This window comes from Suricata suricatta, chromosome 3, assembly GCF_006229205.1.
Source record: "Suricata suricatta isolate VVHF042 chromosome 3, meerkat_22Aug2017_6uvM2_HiC, whole genome shotgun sequence".
Taxonomy (NCBI): Eukaryota; Metazoa; Chordata; class Mammalia; order Carnivora; family Herpestidae; genus Suricata; species Suricata suricatta.
The window spans coordinates 129,744,870-129,770,299 of NC_043702.1; the positions used below are offsets into that span (position 1 = coordinate 129,744,870).

At 35.4% G+C, this 25,430-nt stretch overlaps 1 long non-coding RNA gene across 1 annotated transcript in view; it reads left to right on the top strand.

The window, feature by feature from the left end:
* The window catches only part of LOC115286678, a 40,478-nt gene that overhangs the window by 2,411 nt on the left and 12,637 nt on the right, over positions 1–25,430 (top strand). The window contains exons 2-3 of the long non-coding RNA XR_003906206.1: positions 17,858–17,976; positions 19,820–19,921. This is a non-coding gene — a long non-coding RNA (uncharacterized LOC115286678). The remainder of the gene's footprint in view (positions 1–17,857; positions 17,977–19,819; positions 19,922–25,430) is intronic.

The window sequence follows — 25,430 nt, forward strand, 5'->3', positions numbered from 1 at the left end:
TGCTGTAAAAGCAACTTCAATTAAATATAACCACCCCCACCACCATAAAAAGAAGAGGAAAAAAAAAAGTAAAGAAAATAATAAGGGGAAAACCCAAGACACACTCCCTAGGGGGGGAGAAAAAAAAAAAACCAGCATGTAATTTCTGTCCTTGACAGAATGTATTAAATAAGCAAACACCCCCAACAAGCAAAACAAGTCCTACAATGTAAAAATATTTAAAAAAATGATAACCCTCTCACATGCATAAATGAAAGGTTGCACACAAAGAACTCACATCTTTTCAAGCTTCAGTAGTAAATATTCTGAATAGCAGATCTTAAAAGTGCTGTTACTTCAAGTCGATATCCAATGCAGCAACACTCACAACTCCCTTCCCCACCTCCAGCACGTATCTGTCTCTTTCATTCAATACCAGGGAACTTCCTCTAGTCCAAGATTAATCTCTCAACCCTCTCTCAGAAACTTGTTCCTCCATTTAGATCTGTTCATCATTAATATCAGCCCCTCTTTTCACCCAGCTTTTGTCCCTCAGTGTTTAAATAAGTCAAGTCTCTTCCCTAGAAAGTTGAAAGATAGAGACAGAGAGACAGAGACAGCCATGGAGAGGGATAGAAGACCTTGATCCCTGTATCTTCTAGTTTCTGACCAATCATTTGTTTCCTTCTTTAAAACTATCATAGTCTCGGGGCACCTCGGTGACTCAGTCAGTTAAGCATCCGACTTCAGCTTAGGTCATGATCTCGTGGTCCCTGAGTTCAAGCCCCACATCAGACTCTATGCTGACAGCTCAGAGCCTGAAGTCTGCTTTAAATTCTGTATCTACCTCTTTCTCTCTGCCCCTCCCCTGCTTGCGTTCTGTCTCTCTCTTTCCTCAAAAATAAAGAAACATTGAAAAAAAATTGTAAATAAAACAAAACAATCTTGGTCTCTTAAGTAACTCACTCTCACATTCTTTTCAAGACAGCACTTAGGGCCTGGCCTCAATCACTCCAATGAAAGTTTTAGTGATAGTCACAAATGACAATCCATTTTCTAACCCAAGGGATCATTTTCAGGCATCCTACCTGAATTTCTTGGCATCATATATTTTGCCACTCTTCACCACTCTTTTCTTGAAGCTTTTACTTTGGCTTTTGTGAAACCACACTCTTCCAGTTCTCCTTTTATCTGCAGTTCTTTTTTGTGTATTTTGGAGACTCACTATTTATTTAAACTTGATGCTCCGCAGAATTCCATCATGGGTCCCTCTCTCTTCTCGACCTGTATACTTATCCTGATCATCTCTTCCTCGGTCAAGTCTTCAATTAATATTTCTACCTTTTGGCATCCGTTTAACCTTTGACTCTAAGGAGACCTTTGTCCCCTGAATGCCAATCTTAAGTCATCACGTGACTCCACAAACTCTCTTCTACTCTATACTCTCCCCTTTTGGCAAATGGCACTACCTGCTTGCTCAAATAAAAAACATGGAGTGCTTCTAGAATTTTTCTCTCCCCCTCATTTCCCATATCCATTGATCTTTAAGCCCTGCCAATTTTATTTATTAAGTGTTTCCTAAATATTACTTTAGGGCTTTTTCCCTTCTTATTTAGATTCCTATCATAGTCTCCTTGGATCTGTCTTTAGTTTCATCTTTTCCAACATACCTTCCCCAATGCCATCATAACAAACATAAAATTTTTTAAATGTTTATTTATTTTTGATAGAGAGACAGATTGTGAGCAGGGGAAGAGGAGGTAGAGACACAGAATCGGAAGCAGGCTCCAGGCTCTGAGCTGTCAGCACAGAACCCAATGCGGGGCTCAAATCCATGAATGCCAAGATCATGAACTGAGCTGAAGTCGGACACTTAACTGAGTCACCCAGGCACCCCAAAATAAAATTTAAAGCACAGGTGAATATAGCAGCTTCACAAATGTCCTCAGGAGTCTATATGTTTTTCTCCATCTTTATCTTTAGTTTTCTTTGTGTTGGCCTTATTCTCAAGAAGGCTATCACTACATGGTGGCAAAGAAGGTCACCAGCTGCTTTCTTAAAATTTTCATCAAAAGTCCTCGGATAGCTTCTCACTGAACTAGCTATAGCTACTTGCCTATTTTACTGAATACTCATGTTGGTTAGGACAAAGATAACCTAACTGACTAGGCTTAGGTCACGTACCCACTCTTGGTGGTTAGGTATGGGATAGAGTCAGCATTCTCTGAAATATGAACTAAGACTAAGAGAAATTAGCCCATCAAAAAGGTGATAGGCATAGAAGGGTACATAAGTCTATTATAACCCTTGCCATACTATATTATTATAGTGTGTTTGTGTTCTCGTTGATTTATGAGAGTTTTCAAGATATAGATTATGTTTCCAACCATGTAACCCAATTACAAAGTATACTCATATCAGTGCTCTTGTGATAACTTCATGAAATAATATATTTATAGCATGTATAATACTATTCAACCATAAAAAAGAGTGAAATCTTGCCATTTACAACAGAATGGATGGCCTGTGAGGAGATTATGCTAAGTGAAATAAATCAGACAGAAAAAGACAAATACCATATGATCTCACTTATATGTGGAATCTAAAATCACAATATAAAAACAAAAGAATATAAAACAAAAACCAAGACCATAGATACAAAGAATGGATTGGTGGATGCTTTAGGCAGGAGTACGTGGGTGAAATGAGTGAAGGGTGTCAAAAGGTACAAACTTCCAGATATAAAATAAATAAATAAGTTATGTAGTATGGTGAGTGTAGTTAACAATACTGCATTATATATATGAAAGTTGTTAAGAGAATAAATTTTAAAAGTCTTCATCACAAGAAACAATATTTTTGTAATGGTATGGTTATAGATATTAAGACACTATGGTGATCATTTTGAACAAAAATATTGAATCATTATGTTGGACACCTGAAACTAATATAATGTTGTGTGTCAGTTATATATGAATAAAAAAAGCATTTGTCACATAGTCAGATATACAAAACAATAAATATTAGCTACCACTACTGGAATTATTGTTTCACATACAGAGTGAAAAGATTAGTATGAAATATGCTTTATCTGTGTAGTCAATGTACAGAAAAGGCCCATATGCATGATTGTCCTAAGACAAAATATTTTCACTTTCAAGTAACAGAAAGGCCACCTAAAAGTGAATTGAACTTAAGAGCATTTTTTATCTTACATAACAAGGAATTCAGAAGCCACATGGCTATAAGGAGATGGATAAAATAAGTAATTAGGGACCCAGAGTACTGACATCTTTCTGTTTTGTCATTCTCAGTGGGCTAGCTCATCATCATAAGAGATTGATGAAGGTCCCAGCAGTGCATCCTCACACACCAGTGGCCTATAGGCAGAAAAAGGAATATCTCTTTCCAGGGATATCTTTTTAAAAACAAAGAATTTTCCCAAGATCCTTCCTTTCCCAAGCCAATTACTACTGCACATTATTGGTCAGAACTGGTCAGTGATACCACTTCAATTCTGATGGACCAAGCAAGATACTTTCAAAGGAGGAGGATGTGTGTTCTAACTTTTGGGACCTTGTCAATACGAAGGCAGGGGTGCTGGCAAAAAATGAAGTCTGCATTTTGTGGGTATTTCCAAAGTACTGTGTATGCATTGTTGCAATTCAATACATCTGTGTGTTTACAGTAAAATTACTATTTACTCCTTTTGGCTCCTAATTTTATCTTGTGGTATACACACAGTGAACAATTCATATGTTTCTTATTTGTCCTTACAAAAATTGGATCATGTTGGTGAGTTGGCTCCCCCAAATTGAGACATGGTATATATATTCTAGAACATTTTCTTACTAATAGGTGCATATTCCTTCCATAGTATACTGGGCCAGTTATCAGTTCATTGCCTTGGAGGTCCAAGACCAGGCTTTTTGCCCTGCTTTATGATCCTGGATGTTTATAAACATTTCTCCTTCAGGATACCTGAGTGACTAAGTCAGTTGAGCATCTGACTTTGATTTAGGTCATTGTCTAGTGGTTCATGAGTTCGAGCCCCACCATCAGACTTGCTGCTATTAGTCTGTCAGTGCAGATCCTGTTTTTGGTCCTCTGTACCCTCCACCCTCATCTCTGCCCCTCTCCTGTTTGCACTCTCCCCCAGGTAAGTAAATATTTAAAAAAACAAATAAATATTTCTCCTTTGACTGCTGGCTCAATTTTAGGCTCTGTCAACAGAGGGTGCTGGAGAGACACCTCAAGGCCAGAGTTGGAAGAAGGAATTTTTCTTCCTGCTTCCTGAGAGCTATTTTTGGCATGGCAGCCAGTTAATGGACCTGGAAAAGGCCTAGTAGTGCTCATATTAGCAGCTTACTTCGTGGACATTCCGCTAAGGTTTTCGGCCACCCTGAAGTTTTGGTCTAGGGATCAGTTGTGCCCTTAGCAAGTTCCCTGCCATTAGCATGCTCCATGTTCCTCTGGCAGCCTCGCCCTCTCTAGAGATTAATTTAACCATATCCCTGTTTATTCAAGAGTTAGGGTTTTGTTTGTATGTCCTGCTTCTCTATTTATTATTTTAAAAATATTTATTGAGAACTTACTGTGTGCCACATATTAATTTAAACACTAGGGGTATTGTGGTAAGGAAGACTTAATAAAGTTCCTACTTCATGGAGCTTACAGTCCAGAGCAAAGATTGAGATAATAAAAATAAATATAACACTCAAGATAGTGATAAATCTGTGAAGAAAAATATGAATGTTTAAGAGACTAGAGAGTAAAAATAAATCAAGAGATGGGGAACAGTTGGGGTAAGCAAGATCAACAAGGCCTTCTCTGAGGAGGTGGCATTTGAACAGAGATCCAAATGATGGGAAAGAGTTGACAGCAAACACCCATCATGACTGGATCACAGTGTAAAAGGAGTGCTATGTGGTGAGAAGTCAGCAGATAATGAAAGGATAAGTAGGTACTTGAAAGTTTGGATATCATTAAGAGAGTGATGGGAAGCCATTGGAATATCTTTTTAAAATTTTATTTCAACACTTTTTTTTAAATGAGAGAGTTGGGGGGGGCATAGGGAGAAGGAGAGAGAAAGGAAAAGAGAGAGAAGAAGGGAAAGAAAGAGAAGGGGAGAGAGAGAATCTTAAGCAGTCTCCATGCCCAGCTTGGACACCAACACAGTACACAATCTTATAAGTGAGATCATGACCTGAGCTGAAATCAAGAGTCAGCTGCTTAATTGACTGAGCTACCCAGTGCCCCCTGCTCCCTCCTTTAGAATGTCTTAAACAGAGAAATAAAGCAACCTACTTTATGTCTTTAAAAGGTCACTTTGGCTACTGTATAAACAATAAATTCTTCAAATCACTATGTTCTATGCTTGAAATAAATATAATGTGTGTCAACTATACCTCTAAAATTAAAAATTAAAAAAAAAAAAATAAACTCCCAGGAGCAAGAGTACAGATAGGTTATACAATGTTGAAAGCTATTACAGTCATTCATGGAGAGATATTGTTGACTTGGACCAGGATGTTAGCAATGGATGCTGTGAACAGTGAAGGAGAATGAATGTAAGACAGAGCCTATAGGTGTTGCAGATTGATTATATGTGGATAATGAGTAGTGAGGAATCAGAGATAATTCCCATGTTGGTGCTGAAGCAAATAGTTAATTTATTTGGGCCTTCCATTAGCAGTTCTCAAACTTTTTGGTCTCAAGACACTTTTTTCTTTTTAAAGTTATTGAATAATTTTAAAAAATGCTTGTGTTTATATGGGATACTTATATAGATATGTGTAGATAAAATATTTTATTTTTTACTACATTAAAATAAAAATCAAAATATTTAAAATATTTTTTGCTCATTCATTAAAAATAAAAATAAGTCCATGACATGTTGACATAAATAACACACTTTAAGAAAAATACCACATTTTTGGGGCACCTGTGTGGCTCACTCAGTTAAGCATCCAACTTTGAAGCTCAGGTCATGATCTTATGATTTGTGAGTTCAAGCCCCACATCAGGTTCTGCTCTAACAGTGTGGAGCTTGTCTGGGGTTCTCTCTCTCCCTTTTTCTCTGCACCCCATCTCTAAAAATAAATAATAAACTTTAAAAAATAATACATTTTAATGAAAACTATTCTTCAAAATGAAAAATGTTTAGTGAGAAAAAAGATATTATTTTCTATTTTTCAAATCTCATTAATGTCTGGCTTAATAAATGACAGTTGTATTCTTAAATCACCTTCTTCATTCAATTTATTGTGATACATTGTTTGGTTGTGGTACATGAAGAAAACCATACCTCACATAGATATGTAGTTAGGAAGGGGAGGGTTGTTTTAATAACTTCTTCAGATAATTCCAGATATTATTCTTTAATGTTATATTAAAACTTGACAAATGGTAGTTTCTGAAAGGTGAGCTGCAATACTCAAAATCAATGAACTTTCCTTAGTGTTATATTAAAACCCACTGGTTTGCCTTGCACTTTTTTTTAAATATTTAGCTTTGAGAGACAGAGAGACCGAGCACAAGTGGGGGACCACTTGGACCAAGATGTTAGCAATCTTGAGGAGATTGCTGAGGAGAGAGAGAGGAAGACACAGAATCTGAAGCAGGCTCCAGGATCTGAGCTGTCAGCACAGAGCCCAATTTGGGGCTTGAACTCACAAACCATGAGATCATGACCTGAGCTGAAGTTGGACACCTAACCAACTGAACCATCCAGGTGCCCTTTGCCTTGCACTTTTAATGAATCTTATCTATACATGATTTTGACCACATGTACGTCCAGCGTTCTCCAGACCACACTTTGAGAACAACTGAACCACATAGCATTATTCATTAAATTAACAAATATATATTGAGTTGTTACCATAGGTCAACACTGTTCTATGAGTAAGAGCAAATACAAAGAAATGATTGTACATGACCCTTGCTTTCTTAGAACTCACAGTTTTGAGTGTATTACCCTGGAGGGCTCTTGGCCCTTTAAAGATACTACCTTAGGAGACAGTTCCTCTCTCAAACAAAAACATTTTGTAAGCCAAAAAGTTAAAATCGAAAACCATACTAGGGAGTTCTTACTCTCCAAAGAAAAAGACAAATGGCACGTTCTCAGGTATGCAAGTAAATGTAAGGCAATAAAACATGTTCATACACATACTTCCTGTATTGCTTTATCACTTCAAGCATCATGATAAACCACCCATATAGATTACTAACTCTGACCTCTTCACACATTACAGTCAGATGCCAACATCTTTCTTTCAAAAAATTCCAGTATCCACTGTATCATCTCCAACCTTCTTTATTCTTCCAGGAATAAATTCATAATAAACTATTGCTTCATGAAATGACCTCACACATCAACTCCTTGAACTCTGTATACATTAACAAAACCAGAATGATGTGAGATTAGGGGAAATCCCATATACTATCTGTGGCTGAGCATTTCCTTAATCTTTCCAGCTTTCTTGTTTTTTTGGTTTGTTTTTTTTCTAACCTTCATCAACACTATGATATAATTATAATGTTCAACTGTAGTTTAGCTTCCTGATCTGGATATGAAGATGGATAGCTTAATAAGAAAAATGGAAAAATTGGTTTCAGGATGAATTCCTTAAACTTTGGTTATGAAGGGCTCCTGGGTGCCTCAGTCGGTTAATCCTCCAACTTAGGCTCAGGTCATGATTTCATGGTTCATGAGTTTGAGCCCCAGGTCAGGCTCTGTGCTGACAACTCAGAGCCTGGAACATGTTCTGGATTCTGTGTCTCCCTCTCTCTCTGCCCCTCCCCCACTCACACTCTGTCTCTGTCTCTGTCTCTGTCTCTCTCTGTCTCAAAAATACACATTATGGGGCACCTGGGTGGCTCAGTCCGTTAGGCGTCCAACTTCAGCTCAGGTCATGATCTCTGGTTTGTGGGCTCGAGCCCCGTGTCAGGCTCTATGCTGACCACTAGCTCAGAGCCTGGAGCCTGCTTCGGATTCTGTATCTCTTACTCTCTCTGCCCCTCCCCTGTTCATGCTCTGTCTCTCTCTGACTCTCAAAAATAAATAAAATGTTTAAAAAATTTTTTAAATACACATTAAATTTTTTTAAATTTGGTCATAAAGATATGGATCAAATATTACTATTCAGAAACATAACTGCTTGATTCTAGAGAACAGGAATTTTCCTTGTGTTCACATTTGCAAGTACTACATTTTTCACTTTACTTTATTATTATTTTTTAAAATTTTATTTATTTTTTCAGTAATCTCTACACCCAATGTGGGGCTTGAACCCATGACAGTGAGATCAAGAGTTCCACACTCTTCTGACTGAAACCTACATTTTCTACTTTAATTAAAGCAAATGCGATATAAACATTTTTCAGGCTGGAAATAATAGGGAAGTCCAAATATGAGGAAATTGAGTTTCATAATTTTAACCAAAAAGTTCAGAGCTAAAAATCTTATCTGGCAAGAAATCACACTAAAGATGGTAAAGGTCAATTAAAATTGCTCATCTAGTTAAAGGATAATCATTAATAAACCACTGAAAAAATAACATCATTATTCATTCTTAACTTCTTCCAGTCCTTCATTTTAAAATGAGAGAAGTAATATCTTCCAGCTCCAGCTGTTAAAAGACCAAATGTGATAGTAAATATGAAGCACCTAGGACAGTCCCAGAACCTACCAGGATTTGACTAATGTTGATTCCTTTCCTTGCCTTCTTTCTGAACCTCTTCCAAGGATGATCCTTGAAATACACTCTTCTTGACTAGTTAAAACAAAATAATAAATATTAATCATGCTGTTAATGATTCCAAGTGTTTTCAAAATGCTTTTCTCGATGTGTTTTACTTTATCCAATAAATATTTACTGAGTACATACTACATGTCAGGTCCTGCCAGGTACTGGAGACATGGCTCTGAATATAACTGACTCAGCCTTTGAGTCTCAGGGGGAAGATAAGGATCCATCAAATAATTATGGAAATAATTAATTATTATCATCCCTATTTCATACTTTTTCTCCTTAACTCTTCCCATTGAGAAACATACAGAACATTGGCTTATTTACCTAGCTTATTGTCTGTGTTTCCCCCTATAATGTCTGTTTTATACGTTGCTGAATCCACCAAGAGTACTGCTTGACATATAATAGACATTCAGTGAAAATGTTGAAAGAAACGCATGAATTGTAATTTTAATAATCTCTTTGAAAAAGTTAAGGATACCATGTGAGCCTACAACATGAGGGTTAACCTAGTGTTATACACCAAGAATAAAAGAAAGAGGTCTCATTGTATATAAAAGAGAAATGAAGGGACTGGTCATATAAAAAATGTAAGGAGGTAATTAACATCTTCGGAGAAGTCATAAAAAACTTAAGTGCTAAAGTTGAAGTTAGAATAAAGAAGCAGAAGAGTCAGACCAATAAATACAGAGAAAAAACTGATGGTTACCAGAAGGAAGTGGGTGGAGGAATGGGCAAAATTGGTAAAGGGGAGTGGGAGATACAGATTTCCAGTTATGGAATGAATAAATTATATATTTACTATGTATAATATATGTTATATACCTAGAATAATATTCACAGGAATAAAAGGCACAACATAGGGAATATAGTCAATGATGTAATAGCATTATATTGTGACAGATGGTAGCTACACTCGTGGTGAATGTAGCATAATGTATAGAGATGCTGAATCCACTATGTTCTATACCTGAAACTCATGTAACATTGTGTGCCAACAATACTAAAACAAAAAACAGAGAGAAAGTTATACTGAGTGAAAATGTTTCTAACTTAGCACTGGTACAAAGAACTAAGATTAATGTAAGAAAAGATATAAATAATTCATTAAACCTTCAGGGGAAGATACAAATCCTATATGTTAGGTTTGATAAGATTATACCCTCTAATGAAGTAAGTAATGAAAGAAGGGCTAGTCAGATAAGCTCTTTGATGGTTATTTTAATTAAAATCTTATTCTGGGAGTGCCTGGGTGACTCAGTCGGTTGAGTGTCTGACTTTGGCTCAGGTCATGATCTCATGGTTCGTGGGTTCAAGCCCTGTGTCAGGCTCTGTGCTGACAGCTAGCTCAGAGCCTGGAGCCTGCTTCAGATTCTGTGTCTCCCTGTCTTTCTGACCCTCCCCTGCTTGCACTTTTCTCTCTGTCTCTCAAAAATAAATTAAAAAACATTAAACAAATCTTCTTTTTAACAGGCTAAACACATTGTTGACTAAGTTGAATTCTATTCTTGCAATTTCTCAAATATCTATCCCAGGAAAAAGATACACCTTTTAGCCCAAGGAAGTCAAATCTAAGCAGATAGCTCCCTAAGCTATGTGTATAGTGCCTAAGAGTCAAAAATTAGTTTTTAAAGGGCTGGTGTTAAAACAAAAATGAACAACACATAACACTATCATCTCATCTTTGTGATCTCAAGAAAAGTACATAAAGGAAGCCTTGAACAAATGAGAATATGCTACTGTCTCTAAAATTCTGAGAAAAAAAATATTCAAAAACACATTTTCTGTTTGGTGAGTTCCTTATAGATTTTGGATACAGACACTTCTCCAAAGAGGACATCCAGATGGCCTACCAGCACATGAAACAATGCTCAATGTCACTCATCATCAGGGAAACACAAATCAAAACCACACTGAGATACCACCTCACACCAGTCAGAGTGGCTAAAATGAACAAATCAAGAGACTATAGATGCTGGCGAGGGTGTGGAGAGACGGGCACCCTCCTACACTGTTGGTGGGAATGTAAACTGGTGCAGTCACTCTGGAAAACAGTGTGGAGGTTCCTCAAAAAACTATCCATAGAACTCCCCTATGACCCAGAAATAGCACTGCTAGGGATTTACCCAAGGGATACAGAAGTGTTGATGCATAGGGGCACATGTACCCCAATGTTTATAGCACCACTGTCAACAATAGCCAAAATGGAAAGAGCCTAAATGTCCATCACCTGATGAGTGGATCAAGAAGATGTGGTGTGTATATGTATATATATATATATATATATATATATATACACACAATGGAGTATTACATGGCAATGCGAAAGAATGAAATCTGGCCCTTTGTAGGAAAGTGGATGGACCTCCAGGGTGTCATGCTAAGTGAAATAAGTCAGGCAGAGAAGGACAGACACCATATGTTTGCACTCATAGGTCTAACAGGAGAACAAGAGAAACCTAATGGAGGACCAGGGGGAGGGGAAGAGGGAAAGAGAGTTGGGGAGAGAGAGGGACACAAAACTTGAGAGATTATTGAATACTGAAAAGGAACTGAGGGTTGAAGGGGAAGGGAGAGGGAGGAAAAGAGGTGGTGGTGATGGAGGAGGGCACTTGTGGGGAAGAGCACTGGGTGTTGTATGGAAACCAATTTGACAATAAACTATTAAAAAAAAAAAAGAACTCAGAAAAAAAAAGAAAAAAAAAACACATTTTCTTCTTGATGTCCGCCCAAGAAGATTTTCACATATATCAAGTTACCTCCTTACTGGGAATTTTTTTTTTAAGTCTGACACTCCTGGGTTGATCAGTCACAAACAATATGATTTCTTGAAATGTGAGAATACTATGTAAGGTTCCTTTTTAATAAAAGCATTTCACTGAGAATGTTATTTATTGTGCAATACATCAAGGCTAATTCATCATTTAACCCTTAGTGGTAAATATGTTGATCAGAGTTGTATAATTTCATTATAAACACAGTATATTTTTTGCAAAGGAGAGAATATATATTCTTTATTTGTTTACTTTTCTAAATCAACTTTTGGACCACATCAGCTGAGCTGCCTGGCACCATGGAGGAACAAGCAGAAAGCCAACTAACACCAAGGCTTACTCCTGGTGCAAATGGTCAAAATTAAAAAGCTTTGCTCTAAAATTATATCTATTTGCTGCAAATGCAATATTTTCCCTTCTTCATTTAGTCTAGGTCAGAAAAATAAAATATTTCTCCTGGAAGGAGAAACTATTCAACTTACATTTGGGTCATCTTCTGCAAGGTTAAGAAAATAACAACAATAAAAATAATACTAGCTAACATCTATTGAACACTTGTTATGCTTCAGCATTTATGCTAAGCCTTATATTATTGACTTCTCAAGAAACCCTTTGGAAATGGGTAGAATTATCATAAGCCCATAATTTTCTTTGTGATCTTAATTAAGTTAATTAGAGAACACAAAATTTAACAATATGAACTTTACCATATTGGGAATCTGGACAATAAAACTTAAAAATTAAAATTATAGTACATTGAACTGGTTTGATATCTCGTCATCTAAATAAGGGCAAAAGCTAGAATGTATTTATATGGCTGATACTTTGAAAACCTAAGAATATAAACATTAGCCAGTTTAGAAGTAAAAGTTCTTTATTACAAGATTACATGTATCCTTATCATCATAAAATTGAGTAGTCTGTTCATATTAAATTATTTTGATAATGTTACTTATTATATAACTTCAATTATAAGACCACAAATACATTTGTTTAATTTCTAAAAGAGAATCATATTTTCTCATGGTATGAAGCTTTACAATATTTACCCTCCCAACTATAATTTCTCTTATCTTATTATAACTAACTTTAAAAAATATAAAATCTGGGACTCCTGGGTGGCTCAGTCAGTTAATTTACTCTTGGTTTCCGCTCAGGTCATCATCTCATGGTAGTGAGATGGAACCCCACCACTGGGCTCTGTACTGGCTGTACAGCCTGCTTATGATAGTCTCTCCCTCTCTCTCTCCTTCTACCCCTCTCCCTCTCCCACTCTCTCTCTCTCTCTCTAAAAAATTTTTTTAAAAAAAAGCATAAAATCTGGTTAAATTCTTTAGAGTTTGGCAAAACCATCTATTTTCTTTGCATGTCAATTAAGTTATAAGTAAAAATCAATGGTGCTTATGACAGGAATACTATCAAAAACACAATGAAGAATCTTGAACTTCATCTCAACATAACTTTTGTTAAATCCCAAAATTACAGAGGTTAAACTATGTTTGAGGAAAAGCTATGGCATGTCACAGAACAACTTTTCATTCAAGTCTTCACAGGTATTACAGAGCAACTGAAATTCACAGTTTAGAAAGTGTTAACTCAGAAAAAGACAGAACAGCCACCTTTTAAAATGGACCTATTCAAAGAAAAATAAAAACACAGCTGAACATTTCTGATTTATATTCTTAGCAAGATTTGATAGGATAGTATCTGTATGCAGTCCAGAGATGGAAATGTGCTGAAAATGAAGATTAGAAGAAAGTATTTTTCTAAAACATGTTATTTAATATGGAGAAATTGAATTACGAGGTTGAAAACTGAAATGATGTAATATTGTTTGTCAATTATACTCAACATATTTTTAAATGTGTTCTTTAATACCAGAGACAGTGAATAATAGATTTCTGTGTCAAAAATTAGTGTGATAGAGAAATTATTCTCAAGAAATTATCCTACAATCCAGAAACAAAAGGAGTTTCTGAGAAGTATGAGAAGAGATAATAAAATGGAAGATCTGTAGGATCTTAGGAATTATCTTCCTGAAGGAGCTGAGTTGGATTTGGAGGCTAGGCCAACGTATCACAGATCAAGAATATGGAACTTATTTTTTACTCACAAAATGACCTATGGTCATTCCAACACTGTCTGAGTTGAGTTAGCAACTGTTTCATCTTCAATTCAAGTAAGTGTAAAAATAAGCTTTAATATTTGCATAGCTAATGAGATTTTTTTGCCTTCTGATATTTGGTCTTGAGACTGAAAGAAGTAGTTCTTTAAATTCATTTTTATCCATTTATCCTGTGATAACTATTGATTTTTCCCATTTCTTTGGGTTTAACTGGATATTTTATTTGTTGTTTTTTAAGTAGTATCTTGTTAATGAAAATATCCAGAAATTCTAAATGATATTTATTAAGTTCATTTAAGTAACAGTAAACACATACCATTTATTGAATGCTTACTATGTGCTAGTCTCCTTTCCAAGTATCCTCTGTGTACTCATTCATTTAAGCTTCATAATACCTATGTGATGTAGGCACTCTACCCTTTTATAAATAAGGAAACCAAATCACAAAGTTCTAAGTCATTTCTTAGTAGAATTAGGATGTAATTTAAGTCCAAGTAGCCTAACTACTCATAGTGGGTAAAACTCATATATCCACTACACCATATACCATGAAGAAATTCTAGAAAATTTTTTTTGACCAGTTAATTATAACTGTGAAGAATTTTAATTGCCCATAGTGTAGTATCTATTGAAATTTTTAATAATTGGCTTTTTGGTTGTCTGATTAGTTTGGTGGCATATTGGAAAGTAATTGAATAAATTTGACAAAAATTTCTTCTAATGAAGAAGAGCATACTTATTAAGTTTGATTTGAAGTTTGGTAATCTGAAAATAAAGTGGCATTCAATATAATTGTATTTAATAAAATTTTCTATAATATTTAATAGATGGTGATGAAAATTATTACAGAATTTGGAGTCATGATATAGGTAACTACACTAAATGAGGCCTGTTTCAAACAAAATCTAATTTATAGGTTTATAACTCTATCTAATAAATATACCAACGGTTAACTCTAGAATTGAATATTGAAACTGGATGAGGGAAAATTCAACATACGCATATGTTACTTTAAGTTCTATCTCCTACATGTAGTATTATTTTTTAAAATTTTATTTTAGAGACAGAGCATGCAAGTGGGGAAGAGGGAGGGAGGAAGGGGGGGAGAGAGAGAGAGAGAGAGAGAGAGAATCTTGAATAGGCTCCATGCTCAGCATGGGGCCCAATGTAGGATTCGATCCCATGAACCTGGGATTACGATATGATCTGAAATCAAGACTTGTATGCTTAACCAACTGAGCCACCCAAGTGCCCCAGACATAATAGAATTTGGGTCCTCTGTTCACTCTCTCTTTCTCTTTCTCTCTCTCCCTCTCTCTCTCTCTCTCTCCTCTCTTTTTTCATTAGACCACCAGTCTATGCTATGGATATGGTAATGATAAGATTAACTGAATCTCACTTTCAACCCAGATAGAGAGTTGAGAGGAGCTAGAAAGCCAGAGAAAATGAGATGAAATCAAGTAACTTCAATTAATTTTGAAGGGATAGAATGTAAGGATGTTAGGGAAAGTATCAAGGTATGAAACTGGAATAAGTGAGCAGATATTATATTAAGGTTTTTTGGTAAGCCAGATATCTATTACAAAGGCAATGCAGAGTTACTTAAAATTTTTGATCACAGAACTAATACAAACAATACAATAGAAAGAATCCTGGAAGCAATGTGGTGTGAGCCTCGAGCTAGGAGTGGTAGAGAGAAGAGTGGTTATCGATTAATGATGTCTTTGGACTAGAGGAAGCTATAAATAAGGTATTTAGTAACAAGAATTCAAATTAAGACAACGATACCAGAAGCAAAAAGTCGGGGCATATCTGGGAAAAAGTTAGATATATACATAATTATTTTTATCAGAATCTATATACATTGTTTCTTTATTTTTTTAAGTTTACTTATTTATTTTGAGAGAGAGAGAGAGAGAGAGAAAGCAGGAACAAGACGGGGCAGAGAGAGAGAGACAGAGGAAGAGAGAGAATCCCAAGCAAGCTGTGTGCTCTGCTCTGAGCACACAGGGCTCGATCTCACAGTGAGATCATGATTTGAGCTGAAATCAAGATTCAGATGCTCAACCAACTAAGCCATCCAGGCATCCTTGTTCCTTATTTTTTCTAAAAAAAAAATTTACTAATGTTCCATACAAGCTTTATCCTCTTTATTATATTCCCAGAGTCTTGACTCCTCTCTGTCATTCTCCAAGCATTTTTTTTTCACATTCCTGGTTTAATTCTTCCCAAAATGTAAACATACCACTTTAACCACCATGATGTCAGGTAAATTATACTCTATGTATCAGCTGGAGTTCTTTGTTGCTAAGTATGGGAACCATATCTGAGGAGACAGTGAGGAATGAAGACTCTGGGGTTAAAATAAAGAAACAGGGTCAAAGTTCTATGGATAATTAGAAGGTTTTTAAACTAAGCAATGGAAATGTATTGTAAGGCCAGTGGGAGATTACAAAATCTTTAAGGAATCTTAGAAACCAAAGCAAATCTTGGAAGGTTAAAGCTAGGAAATATAGAAAATTCTGATTTAGAACACTAAGTCATCAGCAATAGAATGAAAAAACTCCAATTCTGTCACTTTGTTCAAGATCAAATTATAGGATAAGCATCTAATGGGCACAATTTGTGTGAAATGCCTAATTGTTATTAAGGGTTAAAAATCTAAAAATCTGAGCACCTAAAACACAGCCCAAACATTGAAGTCTCTTCAAGTAAATTGTTCAATGTTCAAAAGATGCTCAACGTTTGGTTAGGGACAGTAAAAAGTGATTACTATCCAGTCATGTATCCAAGGGGAGAAAGGTTAAATGCCTAAAAGCAAATCTCTTGTTAGAAACAGAACAAGATATTGGGCAGTCAAAAAACAATGACTATTCACTATATCTAAAAAAAAATGCTAAGAATACAGTAGTTCTCATTATTTTCAGAGTCCTCAGGAAATTTTATAACTAATGCTAGGAAATCCAGTAGCATTATAAAATAAATACATAAAATGCTTTTAAATAAATAAGCGGTGAAGATCAAATTATCCGTGAACAATAAAATTGGTATGTTCAGCTATGATTTCCCCCTGCTTCCCACCAATTTCCCTACTTCCTTATTTCTTGATTTTTCCCTACTCTTTTGCAAAGTTAATGTGGCTTCTGAGACACTATTCACACACCCTGATTTTTGTTCCTGGTTCCAGCTGTCCGCATACTCCTTTCATCCCCTTTTCCTCTTTAGAAAGCCAGGAAAGAGATTATTTTCTAATCTGATGATAATCTTTCTCATGTCATTGTTTCTCTATTTCCTTGCTTCACTCTGGAATTCATCTCCTCGTCCTGCCTCCCTGGTCTAACCCAGCCCGGGTTTATTAACCTTCAGGGTATGGTGTAATACTAAACATTTCTCTAACTGAGTCATGTAAATAAGGGCAGCCTCAACTATTAAAGTTTAACAATTTGCTATTTTGAAACCTTTGCCCTTTGCTAGGTGCACATAAAATGAGAAGAAACAGAATAGTGTGAAGAGTAAAATTCTCTTTATACAAAAATAAAAATGCATTATATTATGTAAATGTATTATTTGTGTGATATTGGTATAATAGTCATGAGATTTATCCAAAGCCCTGCAATTACTGATTACTATAATATTATCTCTAATTTGTTGAAAAGCAACAAAGGAAGGAAATGAGAAAACTTTGATAATATTCATAGTTCAGAATTTTTTCAGAGAAAGCTCCCAGTGAATAATGCTTAGATGTAGCTATTACAGGATAAATTTTAGGCTATCACAAAATAGAACAAAGTGAAAGGGACAGAGTTCTAGTTCTAGTTCAATGGTGGAAATGTCTCTTAATAGTGTCCTTGAATGAAGAGGAGAGCCTGATACTTCTAATAAATAGAAATGATCAAGCATCTTATCTCAGATCAGTGGAAAAGTAAAATGTGTAGCAACACTGAAATTCTGACCTACATGAGGCCAGTTTAATGACTTGTCTTTGCTATGTAGCAAAGCAATGAAGGGCTACATGAACTTGGCCTAAATTCCTGCTCCGCTATTTATTAACTGCATGGCCCTGGGTAAAACTTTCACTGTTTAATCCTCAAACTCTAACATGGATGTAACAATGCATTCTTTTCAGAGTCGCTGAAGGAAATAATCAGACAATATGTGTAAAGCTCTTTAAAAGTTACTGACACATAACAAATTCTTTAATATGTGAACTGAATATTTGTTTCCAGAATACTATCCATATGGACACCCAAGGGACAATGTGATTTAACACTAAAGGCTCTGAAGGACCTGCTCAATGTGAAGATAAAACTTCCAGCAGCACAACACTGAAATAAAGTACATCAATGTGAGTAATTCTTTTTTTTTTATCAGAGTCTAATTTCCTTAGAATTTTCAGAGAATACATCAACTGAGTCTCTCTTGATTTGGGTAAAAGGGAAGTGGTAAAGTTCTCTTCTTTTTTGCTAAGTTGATTCTATGACAATAATTATACACATAGAATTTAAAAATAGAGCAAGTGGAGCATTTCCCTAGATTAAATAAAGAGACCATGAAAACAGTAATAAAATAGTATTTCTCTATGTCTGTCTCTCAGCCACGAATCCAGAAACTCCAGATTTTCCTAACTCATGATTCAAAGAATCTGAGTTTTGACACACTTGTGCTTCACAGCACAGACACCGCAAAGCTGTTCCTTCCTCTTCTCCTTGGTTTCTGTTGCTTACATTCTCTCCTGCATCTTCTCTTTTTCGGGTATTGTGCCTGGTCCATACCTCAACCTGCTCCAAAAACAACCACAAGGGAGCATTTCCCTTATTCCACATCTTTGCTACACTCTTTTACTGTTTCCTTGTCCCCTCAAGCTTTTAAATATAGCTGTTATTTTTATCATCTCTTCTTTTAGGGCTCTGGCACAAGTCTCTGGGGACAAGGGTAAACTAGAAGGACAAGCTCAGCAACACATCCCCAGCTTTACTCAGAATTACCTTGCCATTAGGGCACTGACCCTCTGACTAGGGACTGACTCATCCTTCTCTCAGAATGAGTTCTGTTCCTGATGGTCCTTCAGTCACTTATGTAAATAGACTCCTTTGGGTATTTCCAACTTGGTCTTACTGACAAGCCAATATGGGGTTTTTGGAATTCCTATGGGGAATTCAGGAGATAGGCTCCACAAAGTACGATTTTTTGCTTCACGGAAATGGGGAAATTATCTATAGAATGCTCTAATGCTAACGTAGCATGTCTATTGTGTCTTACCCAACCACTGTGCGTTTCAGTTTCATCTTGCTTGACCTCACTGTTGTATATTTGACCTCACCTCATGGAAACTTTGTTTTCCCTTATCTCTGTCAAAGTCATTCTCTTGATTTTCTTTCTGGTTTCTTTCTCAGTTGAGGGTGATGATTTCCATGTCTCTACTTCTTGTCCTGATCATTTTTATAACAAGGATAATGTTTATTACTATACATCTGGCTGCCTATTGTATATGTAAACCTAGGTGCTCCGAAGTATTTCAATCTGATGTTCAAAGATGACTTCTATTTCCTTATTCATTCAGTTCTATATTATGTTTCTGTTAATATCACCATCCACTTCTCTGTTTAAGAACCTCTGACAACTTCATCTTCTCTCTCTCTCTCACTTCCAACATTAAATTCTCAACATCTGACTAGACTATGCTGATCACATTTCAAAGTGCCTCTGCAATACATTCTTTTTTGTAGTGCTAGTTTGGTCACTCGTTGTATCTTAAATAATCAACAATAAAGACTTTTTGTTCAGTATCTTTCCATTTGCAGACACCCTTTACAGTAACCCCAAAGTTATCTTTCTAAAAATGAACCATATATGTTCCTCTATTGGTTAAAAGCCATTACTAATTTCCATTCTCAATGACCACCTGTTTTCAACCAATCTTTCCACAATCATATCATTCAGATCTCACATTCTAATCCAAGAATGCATCCATCATTTCTTGAACATATTATTCATTTTTATACCTTTCTACCTTTCTTCATGCTGGCAACTCTCCTGAGATGTCTCCTTCCCTTTTTCTATTACCCATCCTTTACATTTCTATTCGAATTCAACCTTCTTCACAAAGTCTTCTGCCATTGCACTTCACAAATCCCATGCTTTCAGAGATCTATGCTATTTGTTGTTGTTGTTTCATTATCTTTATGCAGAATGTAACAGCATCTTATTATTAGTGCCTGGCACATCTGGAAGAAGGAACAAGCAAGACAGCAAAAGCAGAGAACCTGAAGACTGTGAGTTCTATAATAAAAGTATGTATTCAATATTGTTAATTGATTACAAATATTAGTTTCCTCAAAATAATAGCTTAGCTACGATTTTCTGTAAAGTGTGCCTGTTAAAAAGACCTGGGTTTAAATATTAAATTCCACCTTAAAAATAAAATATGAATTTTTATTTACATAAGAATTGCCAAAAATTAGACATAAAGCCTCTGATTTTACTTAATAATTGAATTGTTTATGCCTCGATGAAGTAATTAAAATTCTTTTGGTTATAAGTAACTGAAACTAACTCTGATTAGCTAATAAGCAAAAGGGAACTGTATTCCATGTAATTGGTTTCCTTCATGAACATAAAGACTACCACAAGCACAAGTGGGATGGGAATTTAATCAGGGGTCTCCTCCAACTTTCATCTCTGCTTTGCTCTTCCCTCTTCCCTCTTCCCTTCCTCCTTCCATGTCTTCCTTCTCTTACTTTTCCTGTTGACAGAAAACATGATGGCCAACAGAGCCCAAGTTTGAAGTTTAGGAATTCAATCATTAGTAACTAACTGGTCTCTGCTTTTTCCTAGTCTCATATCATATTCTTTTTTTTTTTTTAATTTAAATATATATATTAATGTTTTATTTATTTTTGAGGGAGAGAAAGAGACAGCACGAGCAGGGGAGGGTCAGAGTGAGAGGGAGACACAGAATTTGAAGACAGGCTCCAGACTCTGAGCTGTCAGCACAGAGCCCGACGCAGGGCTGGAACCCACGAACTGTGAGATCACGACCTGAGCCGAAGCCAGATGCTCAACCAACTGAGCCACCCAGGCGCCCCTATCATATTCTTTTTGACCCATCTCGGACCCAGTGGCCACCTATAATCTAACAACTATGACCAGGAAGCAGGATATTACTGTAGGAAGAGCATAACTCCCATGGTGTAATGAAGAGAGGAGCAATTCTAAAAGAGAGAGAGAGAAAGAGAAAGAGAGACAGACAGACAGAGGGAAAGAGAGAGAGAGAATGAAAAATTGCTAGAAAAAGGAGGGCTAGTTTCCAATTAGTCATTCAAATAAGTGTCCCATCACCAAGTTAAAACCAAAACCAAACAAACCAAAACCTAGAGCTATAAATAGTGATAAATGTTGCTTTATATTTTATCTCTTCCTTTCCCTAACTGTAATTTAGTTGAAATGACTCATTGACATGATTAGCAATATAAAATAGATGCTGATCAAAGAGAGATAGGATATCTTAAAAGTTAGCCAATCAATATCTGAATAAGCAAAAGTTGATAGGACAGCTGAATTTACTAAATGGTATGCTTTGAAGCACTAGTCCAATGACTGTCCCAGGACAAAATTGTTCCATGGTCATTTACATTTTAAAAAATCAGTTTACTACAGCCCTCTCCTGGAGAGTCACAATACATATTTATGTTCCAAGGGTTTTAGAGAAATATTTCTCTATAAACACCAGGAAATTGCTCACATTCTAAACTTATTCATTTCTAATGATTTTTGAACTTACTATTTTTCCAGGTACCACTTTATGTTATCTTTATAATTATTTCTATTGAGCCCCAAGTCCTTTTATGCTCTTTGGTCTCTGGATATTCCTTAGATTTAGGATGGGTAAGAGGCTCGGGTTCCCGAGGCAATTTCCAACAGGCCTGGGAAGTTTAATGGGTTTACTCTGGGTCAAGGTCAGTATCATCATGTTTAATCAACTTATTATCAGACTCTTTAATAAATCTTACCTTATTTAAAGTTCTGGGTACTTTCCTATCTTTGTCTTATTTCTGAGCCAACTAGGATTTGGGAGAAATGTGATGTAATTTAACAAAAGAATATTAAACTTGTTTTCAGGCTTAAAGGTTAAAAATGTATCTTGGTAGATTTATTTGTAAAAATGCTAAGTTCACTTCTGTTTTGGACAAAGGTTTTATTGTTCAAACTTTGAAACTTTATTAGATCTTCATTATGTTAATTTCTGCTAAAGAACAAAAAAATTTATGGCATAAATTATTTTTATAGGGCACATCAGGAGCAATAGAATCATTTGCTACATCTTGATTTCTCAATAAACTTCCAATTCTGATGGGAATTTCCAAGACTACACCCTCCCTAAAACCTTTTTCTTTTCTTTCCTTTTTCTTTTTTTTTTTTTAACCTTTTTGAATAGTTAATGTGGAAGATGATCTCTGTTAAAGAGTTAGGCATACAGGTATTTCAACATATATTAAGTCATCATGTTATAAAGCATGTTGACACAAAGGCTGTGGTGTCATAGGAAATTAAGAATTAATGTATTTTTCATAAAAAAGAAAATGAAATTTAGCCAAGATAGGTCCAGCTACAATACAATTTTATAGTTAGATTGGGTAGCTTCTCCTTTACTGGTGTTTGGGTCTGAAATGTTACTTGTGAGTCACTGAGCACAGAGAAGGATCTTAGTGACCCTGAGAATACTCCTTGTCAGGTGTTTTCTAATGTGTCGTTAATAAAATGGAGTCATGGGGCCATCCTGCAATGTAATTACATAATTATGAGAAATTTAAAGGGAAATGTTTGAAGATTAAAGATTGGAAAATACCAAATGCTTCCATTGTGATGGAAAAAAACCTATGAAGCTGAAAAATAAAGGATATAGCCAAATAGGAGTCATAAATAAGTCATCAGCATATGTGTAAATCACATCCATGTTCATGTGTATGATAAGAAACACATGTAGAATTCAGGGAAGAAGTATTTCTAAACATGAATATATTTGGAATCAAAGAAAAAATATTGCTGTAAATCTATCTATACATGTGGCTCTGTAATAAAAAAATATAAAATTGCAAAAAATTTTTTATAATAAGTATTAGGGTTATTACGGAATACTGTGACTTTCTAATACCTTTGCAAATATGCTTTAATGGTCATATTTAATCTATCTCTTGTATTTATTTTATAAGAACTTTGATCCAGTTTTATTCTTTTTGAAACTGAATATTTTTTGGATAAATTTCAGGAATTATTTAAACTTCATCTGCATCTGAATCTAGCAATTTTTTATATTCAAATTCTTTATAATCTGGATGTTAGAGGATAGGGGAATGAATGGGAAAATAATTTATCTTTATTTATATATTCAAATATATATATATGCAAATATTCTTGCCACCATGGAAAAAGAGATGAACAAGAGGGACAAGTTCCCTTTTCTCACAAAGGTCACTTTCCATTGAGGAGACCAGGCAGTTAAATGTGCAAAGCAATCCAAATTTAAGCAAGATGCTACTAGCTAAGAAAGAAACAAGTGTGATATGTATTCAGGCAATCTCTGTAAGGGGATGTTTGAATTGAGGCACAGCTCCAGCCACGTGAAAAAACCTGCATAACCTGTTTATAGGGAACAGCAAATCCTAAGACCTCAAGAAGCAAAAGAATTTGAGTCCATTTTAGGATCAGATGAGAGTCTAGGGTAACTATTACCAGGAGCAAAAAGGAGAGAGGTGTGAAATGAGTCTTCAAGGAAGGCAGAGACAGGTATCGTAAGGAACTTGCATTTTATTGCAAATGCAGTGGCAAACTATTGAATTTCCTGGTTAGAGTCAGTGGTTAACAAAACTAAGCCATAAGTACTTTAAGATGTCAGATAACACTTATAAGATTATGAATTATTTTGGGGAAATTTTTTCTATGATGAAATCTAACATTGATCTTCCATACTCTATGCCATTGCTATAGATATAAGGACTATAGCTTAATTTTGAAGTATAGCTATTATTTTATAAAGTATAGCTATTATTTTAAAGGATATCATTGAGATATCAAAAATTACCTGTTGAAATGAATAATTTTATAGATCATGAATAAACAGAGGTCTACATGGAGGAAGTGGTTGTGGGGTAAGGATGTGAAAAGGTTTAAGAAGTTAACTCATTTTTATTGTGTTGAGATGAACTGAGCCAGACTTTCTGAAATAGGGGATAATAATAATCACCATTTTCTATATGCTTTAAAATGCATTAGATGCTAATTTTAATAAATTTGGCAACTATAGAAAAGAATAAAGAAGAAAATAATAACAACCCATAATAACACTACTTGTCATCTTTCTTAATCATTATAATATATATCTGACAAGATTGAATTTTTATAGGATATGAAACTTTACACCTAATTACTATTATTATTATTATTATTTGAAGTTTATTTATTTATTTATTTTGAGAGAGAGTGAGCATCAGCAGGATAGGGGCATAAAGAGAGGAGAGAGAGAGAATCCCAAGTAGGCTCCACACTGACATCACAGAGCACAACACAAAGCTTAAACTCACAAACCATGAGATCATGAAGTAAACCAAAATCAAGAGTCAGACATTTAACCAATGAGCCACTTAGGCACCTTCAACCTAATTATTTTTGTTTTAACATTATAGTTTTGGTAATTTTTCGTGTCAATGAATATTGTTTGACAACACCATGTTAATATTTGCATAATAATTTTCTTTGGTTATACAATGATTCACTTATTCATTTATCTGTCTTGATTTATGCTTTCTTCTTTAACCTAGAAAGGGTTTATGAGAAAGCGTTATTTATAGCAATTTTTAAATTTTAAAATGTGTCCCACTATATTATTTTTTTAATGTTTATTTATTTATTTTAGAGAGAGAGAGAAGGAGAGAAATCAGGAGCGGGGCAGAGGGACAGAGAGAGAATCCCAAGAAGGACCCACGCTGTCAGCATGGAGCCCGGCACGGGGCTCAAACTTGCAAGCCATGAGATCATGATTGAGCCAAAATCAAGAGTTGGATGCTTAACAGACTGAGCCACCCAGGATCCCCTAAAATTTATCCCACTGTATTAGAAGACACAGCACCAAGGGCTTCTAGAGTGCTTAGTTGTTTTAGCAGCCAACTCTTGGTTTCAGCTCAGGTCATGATCTCACATTTGTGGGATTGAGCCCCACATTGGGCTCCTCTCTGAGAGTGGAGCCTTCTTGGGATTCTCTCTCTTCCTCTCTTACTGCCCCTCCCTCACTTGTGCATGCAAAATAAATACATAAAACTAAAATAAATAAATAAAAGAAGACAAAGGGCCACATCCTTAGCAAGCAGAAATACAGAACTTCTTGGTGGTGGAATACATTTCTTTTAGTTCTGCTAGTAAGCATCACAGTGACTAATAATATAAACTTAACAATGATAACAAAAATTACTAATGGTCCAAATATTGGAATATACTTTATATGTGTATGTCAGAAAGATATTTTTTCTGAGTTGTTCTCCCCTTTACTTCATATCTAGTGTGGCTTTAGAGGTTATATATTTAGTGTGGAATGAGGTGGGCAATTTACATTCATTTATTCTGAATTCAAAGTATAATTTCCCCACTAATAGGATTCCTATATTTCTACTTGCCAAGGCTTGGTCCTGTGTGTCCTAATCTAATGGGACACATTTTAAAATAAAGAACCATAATTAATAAGATCTTTCTGAAGGTCAAGATTAATGCTACAGTTCTTATTAGGGATATCTGGCTTCAGTGTGAATGTCA